Consider the following 16,359-nt stretch of genomic DNA (forward strand, 5'->3'; position numbering starts at 1 on the left):
CAAGAAAAGTGAGACAAAAATAATCACTAGTATGACAACAAAGAAACACATTAAAAAAAAATACACGAAACACAACTATACACGAGCAACAATGACAAAAATGAACACCTAATATTGCAAACTACAAAGGAATGCTTTTCACATGTTAGACCATCATTTACAGTAAAACAATCCATCAGCGGTGTTGAAACAGATGCTGATATGATGTGCATTAGCCTTTTGTTTATTAGCCCTCCAGTGAATATAATCAGTGGAAATGCACAAAGCTAACTGTGGAAAATGGTTGGTTGGCTTTAACCTTGTTAGTGTTTTGAAGTACCCACTCAGTTACAGTAAATCAGCTGAAAGCACATTTACGGACTACTGTGCTTATTGCCAATTGAAATCCTTCAGTATCTATGTGAGGGGATTACAATAATGTATCATTTTTAATTGTTGAGCTATAAATAATTTGTGAAATTTGGGATTGATACAAATATAAAACATGAACTCTCTATACCACTGACAGATAATCGGCTTTTGTAACTTGGAGGCACTCATGTCCATCAGATTTTAACCTTCTGCCCATTGTTATGAATATAATCCTGGAAACTGGCAGCAGAGCATAACTTTAAAAGATTAATTTAAAGAGATTAAGTCTGGATCTTTTTTTTTTTTTTTGTTCTAAAAAATGCACTGATTTATTTATTCTTTCTTCAAAAAATGTAACAAAATGTGTGTGATAGTTATTTTGGCTACAGCAGTCTGTAGCAACATCCATTTACTTACTCCATCAGAGTATGGAGCAGTTGCACGGTTGCTTGAGCAGCTACAAAATCCCTCTTTAAGCTCAACAAATATTATCAATTCAGTATGCCTATACAGCGAGGGAAATATGCTGACAGTGAGGAGGAGGAAGAGAAAGAGGCAGAGGGAGGAAAAGATTAAAAAGGTAGAAGAATAGAGAGGGAGTGCATGAAAAGAGCAGGAAGTGGATGAAGCCTGTTTAGCTCTCGGTAACTAAAGCAGTTGTCATAATCACCTGGCGTGTATACACACACACACACACACACACAAAGACACACACACTCCACACATCGCACACATTTGAAACTTACTGTAGCTACCTCCACGGTGTTATATAAGTGCTCCAACACATGCCTTTGATTAAAAACTAGGATATAAGAAAATAAGATGTAAACACAAACTCGCACAGCAACACTAAGAGCTCCTATACGTCATTTTTCTATTACTTTTCTGCTGTATAGGAGGTGGGATGTGTGTAAAGTCGATCATTTTACAACCTTCTTCCTGAGGAATATAGGAGAGCATCAGTTACTCTTTTTCTGTCACCACTTTTTTTTTCCTCCCCACTTAGTCAAAATTTAAAGTTAGAGAGTTAAAAACAGTTTTGTAACAAATCAGAAAGCTCTGATCCTGTTGAACTTACTGTACCAATTATGAATTAAAACTTTACTAAATCTTATGTAAATGGTAATGATTCTTACATAGCGCTTTTCTACTCTCTCGGAGTACTCAAAGCGCTCTATACAACATGCCTCATTCACCCAATCATACAAGCACTTCTAAACTCAAGTGCAACTAATAAGCATTCACACTCCGATGAACGCATCAGAGGACAATTTGGGGTTAGTATCTTGCTTTGACTATGTCAAAAGTATGGCAATTTATGACAACTTATTAATGGTCAGCCTCTTCATGTTAGCCATTTAGTGTTCCATATAGGTTAGCTTTTATGCCTCCTGACAAGCAATCTGAAACTTAAATCTGCATGATGCTAATTGATCACTAAATTAATAAGAAATAAATCCTAGAGGCAAAAGTGACATGCTGTTTTATCAGTGTACAAAGCCAAGGCATGCCCACCCCGCCACCCTTACACCTTACACTTCACACTTCACTTTAAACTGTTTACTCTGAATAGCTGCCAACATACAATTAAACATTTTCTAAACTGCACAGCATTGTTGCACGAATGGATAACTTGGGCAGAAACTTGTAGAATGATTTTATCATCAGTCTAAGTCACTGTCTGTGGTTGTGCTGACAAAAGATAATGAATTATTGCCGAGACCTTCATTTTGCTCTAATTTGCAGCTTTCAAAATGCTGCGACTGCAAAGTTCTTTTAAAGATATGGATTTTGCCTTTAAATTTCTGTACTCTTCCCTGCTCCAGTGTGTGTGTGTGTGTGTCATGATATTACATTTGTGACTACTTTCTAATTTCTGAGTGCACCATACAATATTTTCTAGCTTGAAACGATCAGTGTGGCTCTGTTTTACATGGCGTGCACATTTGAAGCACTAACTCGATACATAGTCACAAATATGTTCGAATTATGTTCAGGATCACTGAGTATTGACCGTTTCCTGAGGTTGAAATGTCCGAACATAGTGAAGGACATGCTATATACAATTTTACTGCAGCTTGTTGATGTCTTCTGCTCTTTGTATTTGAAAGCAAACGGAATAACAGGTATGGGTGACTGCATAGCTGACCCTGATCTTACTAGAGAGAGCTAAGAAATGACGTGTGTGTGTGTGTGTGTGTGTGGTGTGTGTGTGTGTGTGTGTGTGTGTGTGTGTGTGTGGGAGCTGTGGTCTTTTTGACACAGATTGGTCATGACAGGCAAGTGTACGGACCTGCTGCCAGGAGCAATAGCATGCTGCTACCACACACAAACACACACATAATTATAAACGCACATTTCCGTGGTATCTTCACTGAACAACAGATTTAAAATATTTCTTGGCCTTTCATGCTTTAATTTACCTCTTCATGATGTTCTTGCTTTAATCTTTCTCTCATTTCTCCTTTGTAATTTGCCTGCGTGTCTATTTAAATGACATTTTCAGTTTATTTTCAGAATCCAGAAGATTACAAGGTGTGCTTTTGGTAAAATAATAACATTTCATTGTTAGTTTGACTTAAAAAAACAACAACAAAAAAAACAAGCTGATGGATGACAAGACAGTGACTGGAAAAACAAAATTAGATGATGATGTAAAATATGAAAATAATTGTTTTTAAAGGGCATAGTGAGCCATTGATTCGTCTTTTTGTTTTTGTTATTATTATCATTAAGTGTGCCTATGCCAAGAGGCACACTTATTACTATTCCTCAGATTTATTATTCTTCTTATTATTATTCTCTTGTGTCTTTAACTCCCTTTATTTTTCCTACATGATAAATGTGAATAATACCTACTCGACAGCTGCGAGATCCTTCTCTTTTTTCCCCTCTGGAACATTTTCCATACAGTGTAGGCATTGCCACATTAGAAAAATAGTTGTGCAAGGGGATAACAACTCTCTTGTCCAGTATGTTTACTATTTTCCCGAAACCTTCATTACTCACAAACTCTTTGGCCAAATGGAGTTTGGTTGCATTGGTGATTTCAGTGTTTCTTTGTGAGCTGGATGGGTACACAGACGTGCTGTCCAGGCTCGCTTTTATGGACGTCTGAGTACATGTTGGACTCATGTTGGCAGCCATTGCATTGTTTTTCTTGGCCTTCATGCATTAATTATACTGCAGTTTGGTGTATTTTCAAGTGATTGAATGCTTTGATTCAGCAGAAGGTATAATGGATGTTTTAAGTAGAGAGACTATGTGAGTGTCCTAAGTGTTTATCGAGTGTCAGCCTGTGCAAAGAAAGTGTTCAGATAGCTGCTTGTATTGGTGTACACTGCTCTGTAGTGCCTACCAGAGGGGAGGAATTGGAACAGGTTGTCACCAGGGGTCTGCAGTAATGTTCCTGGTGCAGGAAGTACATCCTCTGCTGGGCCTTTTTGATGATTGTATCTGTACTGGATGACCACTTCAGATCGTGGGAGATCGTGAATCCCTGAAACCTGAAGTGGTGTTGAATAAAGTGAGGGGAGATAATGCAGAGGGGTTCTTCCTGAAGTCCACTGTCATCTCCACATCTTATATATTATATTGAGGTCTAGGTTGTTCTGACTGCACCACAGGTCCAGCTGTTTAACCCCACATCTGTATGCAGCCTCATAACCGTCCTTGAGTCTGATGATCTTCATGTCATCTGCAAATTTTACGATTTTGACATGCTCCCTAAATCAGATCCTGACATGCCTGCGTGTTCACATTGAACTTGAAGTTTATAGTCTGGATGAGTAACACTACATTTTACCACCAAATTACAGCTAATATACAAAAAATAATAATAATAATAATAATAATAATAAAAAAAAAATCAAATGTCTGGCACAGCAGAAGGTCAAGAGCTTGTCCCTTGAAGCAGACCATCCTCACTGGAAATAGTTAAGATTTGGTCCATGTCATGTTAACTGGATCACAATCAAAGAGTGTATGTCTGCACCACAAACCAACACAACTAACTTACTCTTTAAATCATGTTTTGTTCTGTTATATATATATATATCAATATACCATATGCATCTATTTATAGTTAATCATTGTGTAAACACTGTGTGTGTGTGTGTGTGTGTGTGTGTGTGTGTAGTAACTTGTTATCCATCCCTTATTTATTCCATAATTTATTCCAACATCTTCACACTCTGCATCATTGCACCGTAAATATGCTATACATGTTGTTATTGTCTGTGTCTTGTTGATACCATGTTGTCAGAATTGTCTGTTGTCTACTCTGCTCTGTACACTAAATGGCCATAGCCCATTTCCTTGCGTGCACAAATACTCGATAAAGCTGATTCTGGTTCCTTTGCTTTGTGTTTAAATGGTGGAAGACACATTTGGAATATCCCTTGATCATGCTGATTTAATTGTGTGATGCCAAAGTCATGATCAAGATTAACATTTGCTTAATTGTACAGCCCCATTTTGAATAACGCAAAGTTGGTATACTTCAGTTTGTTTTACACGATGTTTGAACTTCAGCAACAACACATGTTGTATAGATACAATGACAGTCCAAAAAACTTCAAAAATGAATTGGCACATTACATGTAAGCTTTACATTTCCAGTCTATCAAACGTCAAGTGAGCAGTTGTCTCCTTTTAAAAATAATCTCTCATCTTCCTCTGTCCTGTCTGTATTACATCTTTTTCCATCTCTGAGTGAAGTTATCTCACATTCTTTTCTAACCCTGCAAAAAAAAAAAGAAAGAAAAAAAAGCAGCAGACACACAGTGTGACAAACTGCGCAGAAACGGTGTGTTTGCTGATATTTGTTGAGGTGTTTGAAAGTTGCATTGAAAATTGTCTGCTACTTTGAAAAAATTATGCCTTTTGCGCTAATTCCTCTTCCTCTAACTTATGGACATTGCACCAAGAAACACTGTTGTGACTTGTTTAAGCACACTTTAAGTACTTGTTATAGAGCTATGAATCATGCATATAAATTATATGGTTTTGCATCTTGTAGTGTGCGATAAACACCAATGATGGATACACCAATAGGATTGTTTTTATGTGTTCTTATTCTCTCCATTTAGTTTCAAATTAGTTTGATGTCCAGAAGGCAAGTTGTGATGTGAAACAAAAACTCCCCATGGACCATGGAGACCAGAGGGGTGTAATTAGCTGCCAATCTGTAACAAAGTGGTGTTTTATGTTTGTTTGTTTTGTTTTTGTTGGACTATTATGTTAATCTCACATAGTAACAACCACCATATCTGACGATAAGCGCACATGGGATCAGGACAACCAAGGTCAGTAATTTATAATCATACCATCCGATCTGAAGAGAAGGAACTGAGCTTTTAACTGATCACCACCTGGTAGGGAGTCGGATCATGTGGAGAGGTAATGGATAGGGCTGGGATTCCCAAACATGTAGCGAGTGTAGAGGACCACTTTGCAGCAGCTCTTATCTGGGAGATCTTCAACTCCCACCTGTGGCAGACCGTGGACAGCATTTGACCACAACCTCTGGTAGATTTATGAAGTGCACGGCTCAGTCAAGTTGAAGGAGTCCTATTGACTGGTTTGCTTGGTTGGCTTGTGGGTCTCTGGAGGCAGGTGCCAGAAGGCCAAGCAGAGCATTCGCTAAAGCAAAAACTTTGGTGTGGGAGAAGTTTGATGAAACCATGAAACAAGTTGGAATTCAGTTTTGATCATCCCACATTCCATTATTAGGGATGTATTTAAAACAATTTAACAAAAGTCTTATTGTTGTATAGGAATCATATTGAATCAAAGAGTTGTCTACAGTTTGTCTACATTTTAATTTATATAAACTATTTACGCAGAAGCGAATTTCACAGTAAAGGAACTGTATATTTTACTAGTCTTTTCAAGGCTTTTTATCTAGTCTTCCTGATAGCTGTGTCGGCATGTCAACCTTAACCTTAACATTTAGGTATGTTATGTATAAAATCATCATTGGTTTTATCAGATAGCAGCTACACCTACATTCAACCCTGTCAATTTAAAAGGGTGTAGGATATCAGGATAAAAACCCCAAAACACTGATTGTGATGGAAATATAAGGTTATGATCAAATCTGAAATGGGTATGTTTCCTACTGAGCAATAGTCCAGAGGTTTAAAGGATTTTAGATGTTAAAGTCTGCGTGATTTCTAAGTTTCGGGTAAATTTAAAATGAAAACCAAGGTTAAATTAAATACCACCGTCTGACCTGATTGTACACAGATGAGCTTGAGGGGGAGGAAGCAAGAAAGAGAAAGAGAGGGAGAGAAATACTTGCAAGGTCTAGAAACTGAAACTATAAAGAAGATTGCAACAGGTGAAAACGTTCAAAGTAAATAATTGTATTTAATATTGTAAGGGGAGAAACATAGATCACAGAGAGTGGAGACAACCTGAAGGCTTTTATCTCAAATGTTGTAACTTTTAAGTCAGTTCTTTCTTTTGTATGGATGATTCAGAGCAGTGCAAGATTAAAGAGAGGAAATAAGGAGGAAAAAAACAAAAACAGAATGACATTGACCATAAGGCAGCTTGAAAACAGTGGCTTTACTACATAAAGTGTACTCTGACTCGCAGCTTTTGGAATTTGACCATTTTCCATAAAGAATAATGCATGGCAGTAACCAGTATGTAATAGATTTGAGCTTCTCATTAGACTGCCACTGGTGATTTTGATCCTCACGACCTTGCGGGTGGAAGTCCTCTTTTCTGATTGTAAGGTCACAACCACTGCCCTCTCATGCCCATGAATGCATATTAAAAGACTCTTTAAAACAGCGGCAATAGCTCTTTGTTGAACTCAAGAAGCTCACTTTACATTACTGAAGACTAGGGCTGTTCGATATAACGATATATATCGGATGACGATATAAAAACGTTTATCGTTTCATTTTACGCTATCGTTTGTTTCGTGGTGTCGCAAAATAAGCTGTTTACGGCAATATTTTTTCATCGTTTTGATGGTCACTGTAGTGGCTATATTAATTTCTTAAAGTTCTCTCGTTCTCTTATATTTTATATAACCACACTACCGAAGGACAAGCGCCTGTTTTTATGCGTTGTGGTTAGCAACAATGACGGTAACAGCATCGTGTGTCCGCTTGTTTATGTACCACATAAACCTTTCACAATAAAGCTCAAGATCCTGTTGAGACTTTTCAAAATAAACTGAATCACGTGAAAGAGCAGATTATTTACGGATGAGAAGTAAAAAAGAGCCGCCAGGTGCTAAAAAATAAACCTTAGACTCAAACGTTAGAACAGGCTTTTCCCCGCAGCACGCCGTGTAATAAATACTCACAAAGAAAACGGCGGCCGTTACAACTTATGTCTAAAAATGTATAGTTTAATGCATCGGTTAAAACAATCGATTCCAGCTACATGACGCGCAGCTGGAAACACTTCCCGCAAGACGAGCTGCCCGAGATTCACAGAATTTACAGAAAATTTTTACATTTTTGTGATTTATATCGTTATCGGACGATAGAATTCTTATATCGGGATATGAGATTTTGGTCATATCGCACAGCCCTACTGAAGACTAGATTTGAGATATTTGATATTTGATATTTTTTTTTAAAGTAGGACAATGTGCTTTTCTAGTTCTGAGAAATCAAGGCCTTTATACAACATGCTTAAGTGCTTTCTGTCTAATAGTTAGGCACATTCAGACTCCAGTGGATTAGAGAGCAACCTAAGGTTAGTATCTTGTCCAGGGATATTTGGCATGCAGCGGGTGGACTTGGCGGTTTCTGAGGCAGTGTGAAGTTATATTATTATATAGTCGAAAGAATAGTTAAGCAACAAGGAATGTTAACAACTTTAATGGACCAAATCAAAGAATTAAAAAGCTTGATTAAGGAAAAGGATAAAACAATCCAGCTCTTAGAAAGGAGAGTGGAGGATTTAGAACAGCATGCACGACTGGAGGACGTGATTATTACCGGTTTGGAAACCAAACACAGGAGCTACGCAAGAGTTACTGAGATTGGGAGTGGTGTGAGGTCTGGCGGAGATGAGCCCCCGGTGGAGGAGCAACAAACACTAGAGCGTCAGGTAGTGGAGTTTTTTGCGAGTAAAAAACTTCCCCTGCATAGCAACAACATCGCGGCGTGTTATACCCTCCCCAGAAAGAATGCCAGGGCACCTCCAGCAATAGTAGTAAAATTTGTGAATCGAAAACACAAAATTGAGCTACTGAGGCAGTCCAGACAACTGAAAGGGAGTGGAGTATATGTGAATGAACATCTCACGAAAAAGAACGCCGACATTGCCAGACAAGCCCGTATTATGTGTAAAGAAAAGAAAATCCAAGCAACATGGACAAGAAATTGCAAAGTGATGATAAAGCTCAACGGAACACCAGAAGAAGCCAAGGTTGTAATGATCAGGGATCTTCATGATTTGGACAATTACGGGGGATGATTACACTGTTGCGGTCGGACGGCAGAAGGTCTGTTATGATGTGTTTGCTAACAACTAGCCGAACTTATTCAATGAAAGACACTATTTCCGACTGTAGGAGGGGGAAAATGGCAAGGTATGAGACAGTAGACTGGAAGAGTATTACTGTGAAGCTGCAGGTGGATATGGAACTGGGACCGACGGTGTTACAATTATGCGCGAAGACGAGATATAGATCTGAGCCGCAGTTATTTATGGATCGGAAAGAACTGTATAGCTATGAGTGGTTTTTCAAAATATGTTGTGAAATACTTGGGTATGTCATAAGGATAACAGACATTTAAAGAATACTCAATCATAATGACTGAAGATTCGGATTACAAATTACATGATTTTGAAAATAATATCGATCCAGAAAGGAATGTGCTTAATGCAATTAATGTTACATGCGAGTATTATACTGAGAAACAATTTAGGGATAATGTTGACTTAGGCAATACATTTTCATTAATTCATTTCAACTGTAGAAGCCTCTATAAAAGTTTTGTTCTGATCTATGATTTTTTGAATAATCTGAAAGGCAAGTTTAAAGTGATAGCACTATCAGAAACATGGATAGATGAGGAAAGGGGTTGGGACTTTCACATTGATGGGTATGAATTACATCATATAAATAGATCTAATAAGAAGGCAGGAGGTGTGGCACTTTTTGTTGATAGTGATTTGAAATGTAAACAGGTTGAATATATGTCTGTGGCTATTGATGATTTAATGGAGTGTGTGACAGTAGAAATAGAAAGGGAAAGAAAGAGTAATATAATTGTTACTTGTATGTATAGAAGGCCTGGAACACTGATAGAAACATTCACAGATGTAGTAGAAGATTTATTGAGCAAGGTAAAGGGAAATAAGACATTCTGTATTTGCGGTGATTATAATATTGATTTTTTTAAAATGTCCAATCATAAGGCATCATCAGATTTTTTTGAGTTATTATTTGGAAGAGGGTTCTACCCTCTGATTACTAAACCTAGTAGAATAACTGAAAAGTCAGCTACTTCAATTGATCATATTTTCATTAATTGCTTGGATAGCAGCATTATAAGTGGTCTTGTCATAAATGACATAAGTGATCATTTACCTGTTTTTGTTACTTTAGATTATAAAATGACACGAAAGGAGGAAGTGTGTGTGGACAGATATATAAGAATTAGAAATGATGATGCAATAAATGAGTTCAGGCAAGATCTTATGAAAGAAGATTGGAATGAGGTTTATGTAAATGACGTTAATGCTGCATATGAGGCATTCTTAAAAACTTATTTGGTTTTGTATGAAAATCACTGTCCACTGGTATTATATAAGCAAAAGAAAAAGAAAACTACTGGTAAACCATGGATAACAAAAGGATTAGAAAATGCATGTAAAAAGAAAAATAAATTGTATAGAGATTATATAAAACTTAGAACAAAGCCTGCTGAAATGAAATATAAAGTTTATAAAAATAAGTTAGTATTAATTATCAGAAAGGCTAAGAAAGAGTATTATAATAAATTATTTTACAAAAACAAAAATAATGTTAAGGGTACGTGGAATATCTTAAAAAACGTATTGGGTAATAAATATACATCTTTAAATCTACCTACTTACTTTAATAAGAAAAATAAGGTTGTACGTGATATGAATGAAGTGGTAAATGAATTTAATTCTTTTTTTGTAAATATTGGGCCTAACCTGGCAAACTTAATTAGAAAACAGGATGATTCAGAATGGAAAGGAGATAGCAGAGTGGTACAGTCTATGTTTTTAGGGGAAATCACTGAAAAAGAAATCATAGCTATTGTAGCAGAATCTAAAAACAAGACATCCACTGACTGTGATGGGTTAGACATGGTCATCGTAAAAAAGACCTTGGATTGTATAATCAAACCTCTCTGTTATATTTTTAATCTTTCATTTTATTCGGGTGTATTTCCTGACCGAATGAAAGTGGCAAAAGTTATTCCTCTTTATAAATTCAATTCAATTCAATTCAATTCAATTTTATTTATATAGCGCCAAATCACAACAAAAGTCGCCTCAAGGCGCTTCATAGATACAGAGAAAAACCCAACAATCATATGACCCCCTATGAGCAAGCACTTTGGCGACAGTGGGAAGGAAAAACTCCCTTTTAACAGGAAGAAACCTCCGGCAGAACCAGGCTCAGGGAGGGGCGGCCATCTGCTGCGACCGGTTGGGGTGAGAAAAGGAAGACAGGATAAAAGACATGCTGTGGAAGAGAGACAGAGGTTAATAACAGATATGATTCAATGCAGAGAGGTCTATTAATACATAGTGAGTGAGAAAGGTGACTGGAAAGGAAAAACTCAATGCATCTTGGGAATCCCCCGGCAGCCTACGTCTATTGCAGCATAACTAAGGGAGGATTCAGGGTCACCTGGTCCAGCCCTAACTATATGCTTTAGCAAAAAGGAAAGTTTTAAGCCTAATCTTAAAAGTAGAGATAGTGTCTGTCTCCCGAATCCAAACTGGAAGCTGGTTCCACAGAAGAGGGGCCTGAAAACTGAAGGCTCTGCCTCCCATTCTACTTTTAAATACTCTAGGAACAACAAGTAGGCCTGCAGAGCGAGAACGAAGTGCTCTAATAGGGTGATATGGTACTACAAGGTCATTAAGATAAGATGGGGCCTGATTATTTAAGACCTTGTATGTGAGGAGCAGGATTTTGAATTCAATTCTGGATTTAACAGGAAGCCAATGAAGGGAAGCCAAAACAGGAGAAATATGCTCTCTCCTTCTAGTCCCTGTCAGTACTCTTGCTGCAGCATTTTGGATTAGCTGAAGGCTTTTCAGTGAGTTTTTTGGACATCCTAATAATAATGAATTACAGTAGTCCAGCCTGGAAGTAATAAATGCATGAACTAGTTTTTCAGCGTCACTCTGAGACAGGATATTTCTAATTTTAGAGATGTTGCGCAAATGGAAGAAAGCAGTCTTACATATTTGTTTAATATGTGCGTTGAAGGACATGTCCTGGTCAAAAATGACTCCAAGGTTCCTCACAGCGTTACTGGAGGCCAAGGTAATGCCATCCAGAGTAAGAATCTGGTTAGATACCATATTTCTAAGATTTTCAGGGCCGAGTACAATAACCTCAGTTTTATCTGAATTAAGAAGCAGAAAGTTAGCGGCCATCCAGGTCTTTATGTCTTTAAGACATTCCTGCAGTTTAACTAATTGGTGTGTGTTATCTGGCTTCATGGACAGATAGAGCTGGGTGTCATCTGCATAGCAGTGAAAATGTATGCTATGTCTTCTAATGATGCTGCCTAAGGGAAGCATGTATAATGTAAACAGAATTGGTCCTAGCACTGAACCCTGTGGAACTCCATAATTAACCTCAGTGTGTGAAGAGGACTCTCCATTTACATGCACAAATTGGAGTCTATTAGATAGATATGATACAAACCACTGCAGTGCAGTACCTGTAATACCTACAGCATGTTCTAATCGCTCTAATATGATATTATGGTCGACAGTATCGAACGCTGCACTGAGGTCTAGCAGGACAAGCACAGAGATGAGTCCACTGTCAGAGGCCATAAGAAGATCATTTGTAACCTTCACTAAAGCTGTTTCTGTGCTGTGATGAGCTCTGAAACCTGACTGAAACTCTTCAAATAAACCATTCCTCTGCAGATGATCTGTTAGCTGTTTGACAACTACTCTTTCAAGGATTTTTGATATGAAAGGAAGGTTGGAGATTGGCCTATAATTAGCTAAGACTGCTGGGTCTAGAGATGGCTTTTTGAGTAAAGGTTTAACCACAGCCAGCTTGAAGGCCTGTGGTACATAGCCGACCATTATAGATAGGTTGATCATATTTAAGATCGAAGAATTAATCAATGGCAGGACTTCTTTGAGCAGTTTTGTAGGAATGGGGTCTAAAAGACACGTTGATGGTTTGGAGGAAGTAATTATTGAAGTTAACTGAGAAAGATCAATTGGAGAAAAAGAGTCTAACTTAACATCAATGGTACTAAGAGTAGCTGTAGATAATATTACATCTGTGGGATGATTACTGGTAATCTTTTCTCTAATGATAAAAATTTTATTTGTGAAGAAGTTCATGAAGTCATTACTAGTTAACGTTAAAGGGATGGTTGGCTCAACAGAGCTCTGACTCTTTGTCAGCCTGGCTACAGTGCTGAAGAGAAACCTGGGGTTGTTCTTATTTTCTTCAATCAGTGATGAATAGTAAGATGTTCTGGCTTTGCGGAGGGCTTTCTTATAAAGCAGCAAACTATTTCTCCAGGCTAAATGATGATCCTCTAAATTTGTGACACGCCATTTCCTCTCCAGATTACGAGTCATCTGCTTTAGGGTACGTGTTTGAGAATTATACCACGGAGTCAGGTACTTCTGATTAGAGACCTTAGTTTTCACTGGAGCTACAGTATCCAGAGTCGTACGTAGTGAGGAGGTGAAATTATTAACAAGATAATCAACCTCTGTTGGGGTAGCGTTCAGATAGCTGCTCTGCTCTGTGTTGGTACAGGGCATTGAAGATGATAACAGTGGGTGGATTATATTCTTAAACTTAGTTACAGCGCTTTCAGAAAGACATCTACTTTGATAAAATCTACTCTCCACCGCTGTGTAATCAATTATTGTAAATGTAAATGTTATCAGGAAATGATCAGACAGGAGAGGGTTTTCAGGAAACACTGTTAAATGTTCAGTTTCTATGCCATATGTTAAAACAAGATCTAGAGTGTGATTAAAGTGGTGGGTGGGTTCTTTTACATTTTGATTTGTGTGTGTGAAACCGGGAGACAGACATAGTTTTAATAATTATAGACCAGTATCATTGCTATCACAGTTTTCTAAAGTGCTTGAAAAACTCTTTGCACAAAGATTTGATAGTTTCATTGAAAAACATCAACTGCTAAGCGAAAGTCAGTACGGATTTCGACGGAACAGATCAACAGCAATAGCATTAATGAATACTATTGAAGACATTTCATCAGCAACACATCATAATAAATATACTATAGGGGTATTCATTGATTTAAGAAAAGCTTTTGACACTCTGCAACACTCCATCTTGATTTCTAAGTTAAGAACTTATGGTGTGAGAGGAATAGTATTGAACTGGTTAAGCAGCTATTTAGATAATAGGTTTCAGTATGTGCAGTGTTTAGGCAATTCATCTGATAGAATGAAAATAGAATGTGGGGTCCCTCAAGGTTCTGTTTTAGGACCAAAACTTTTTAATTTATATATAAATTACATTTGTGATGTGTCAAAAATGTTGAATTTTGTTTTGTTTGCAGACGATACAAATTTTTATTGTTCCGGAGAGAACTTGAAAGAATTGGCTAAAATTATGGTTATTGAAATGGAAAAAATTAAAAAATGGTTTGATGTAAATGAGTTATCACTGAATTTGGAAAAAACAAAGTTTATGATATTCGGAAACCATGTAAAGGAGGAAGAGATAGTATTATCTATAGAGGGAGTATTAATTGAAAGAGTGACAGTGTAATAGTGGATGACAAGTTAACATGGAAATCACATATTGAACATGTTAAAAAAAAGTTGGCTAAAAGTATTTATATCCTGGGTAATGTTAGATATATATTAGATTACAAGACAATGAGAATATTATATTTTTCATTGTTTCTACCCTATCTGAGCTATTGTGTTGAAGTATGGGGGAATACATACGTGACTAATATGAAACCATTATATTTATTACAGAAGAGAGCGCTTCGAATTATGCATAATGTTAAATATAGAGAACACACCAATAATTTGTTTATAAAATCGAAATTGTTAAAACTAGAAGACATAGTGAAATTACAGACTTTAACTATTATGTTTAGGGCGAAAAATAAAACACTACCTCTTAAGTTACAAAGTTTATTTGTATTGTGTTCAGAAAATGGGGACGGCAGAAGGAAGTTTTATTTTAAGCACCGGTTTGCTCGAACCACACAAAGGCAAATGTGTCCAACAGTCATAGGCATAAGAAACTGGAATTCTCTCAGTGATCATCTTAAGTGTTGTATAAATGTTTCTCAATTTAAAATCTGCTATAAGAATAAAATGATAAACCAATATGAAGAAGTTGAAAAGAATAGAATTTAATTGTAGAAAAATGACCCTCTTAGTTTGATATTTAGTGGTATTGCTCATTGTTGAGTATATTGTTCTGTTTGCTTTGTTTTGTTTTGTTATGTGCAGAAAATTGTCATAGTGTAATTTTGGTTGCCTACTTGTATTATCACAGATAGGGGGCAGGTATCAATAAGAATTTATTCTTCTTCCTGCTCCTTTTCATGCATGGAAACAGTGTTACTTTAATTGAAAGGAAGGTTGTGTATGGGAATGCATTACTGCTGTACCATGTGTGAAACAAAAAATAAATAAATAAATAAATATTTGAAGCAGCTGATTATGACGGTACCTTCTTCTTCTGAGTCAGCCGCTCAGGCTGAGGAGATGCAGACACATGTTCAGTGTAATAGGTAGTTCCATATGAAAAGTCATGAAGAGCACCTGATATATGGAAAGAGGTGAGTCAAACCTATTGTTCTGCCTTCATATAATGATCTCAGTGAGACAGCTGGCCCCCACAGACAGCCAAAAAAACAAAAAAAACTACCAGCAGACTCGAGTCGACATCGTCCTTTGTCTCTATGACTTTGACATCTTGACATGCATTAGTGCCTGCTGAAGCTCAAACTTCATCTGCGTTTGATTTATAAAGAAATAAGGTACATAATGGTACGATTCCCAGAACTGTGCATTATGCAACACGCATAATATATGTTCATTTTTAATGATCGACTTTGCTAAAATGCCATTCCATCTGTCTAACTTCCTGTCTCTCTCAGTACCAAATGTTACCTGTGGTACCTCGATAGTAACGCAACTGTCCTGCATTTGCTTTGTTGTATGCACGTGACTGAGAAACTGAGACGTGAATGAAAGAGAGTGTGCATGCAAAAGAGAAAGTGAGGGTAGGAGACTTGTAGCAAGGTTAGAGTGAGTCTGCCTGGCTTTCTGAGTGGGTGTGCCTGTTAAGCTGCAAAATCATTTAGATTGAGAAAGGAATGCAGGAATACTCGCTAGTGATTCTGATCTGAGCCAAATTTCTCTGTCAGAGAAGTCTCCAACCAGCCGCCTTGCAATTTCACAGTGATTGGAGAAGGAGTGAAAAGAGTGAAGGAGGAGAAGCTAAAAAAGAAAGAGGACATAGAAGAAATGAGAGTTGAAATGAATGGAGTAGAACGATAGGAGTCAAAGGAAGATAGAAGCAGAGAGACAGGCAGGCTGAGGAGAGTATGATAATATTGAGTGTGGAGTGGGAGAAGACGCTGCTGCCAGATGAGAGTCTTGCATTTTTAAAAATGTAAGCTTTTCAGGAATAAGAAACTGAAGTTAAAAATCACACGTCATGCTCATTGTCTCCCATTCTCAGAGACATGCACTGAAACTGATTTCCCTGGCCACTCTTTCCCATTTCCATTGATGGTAAGGTCACATAGTCGCAGATAGATCAGGAAT

Source organism: Perissodus microlepis, chromosome 1, assembly GCF_051167445.1.
Source record: "Perissodus microlepis isolate ML-2025 ecotype Zambia chromosome 1, ASM5116744v1, whole genome shotgun sequence".
Lineage (NCBI taxonomy): Eukaryota > Metazoa > Chordata > Actinopteri > Cichliformes > Cichlidae > Perissodus > Perissodus microlepis.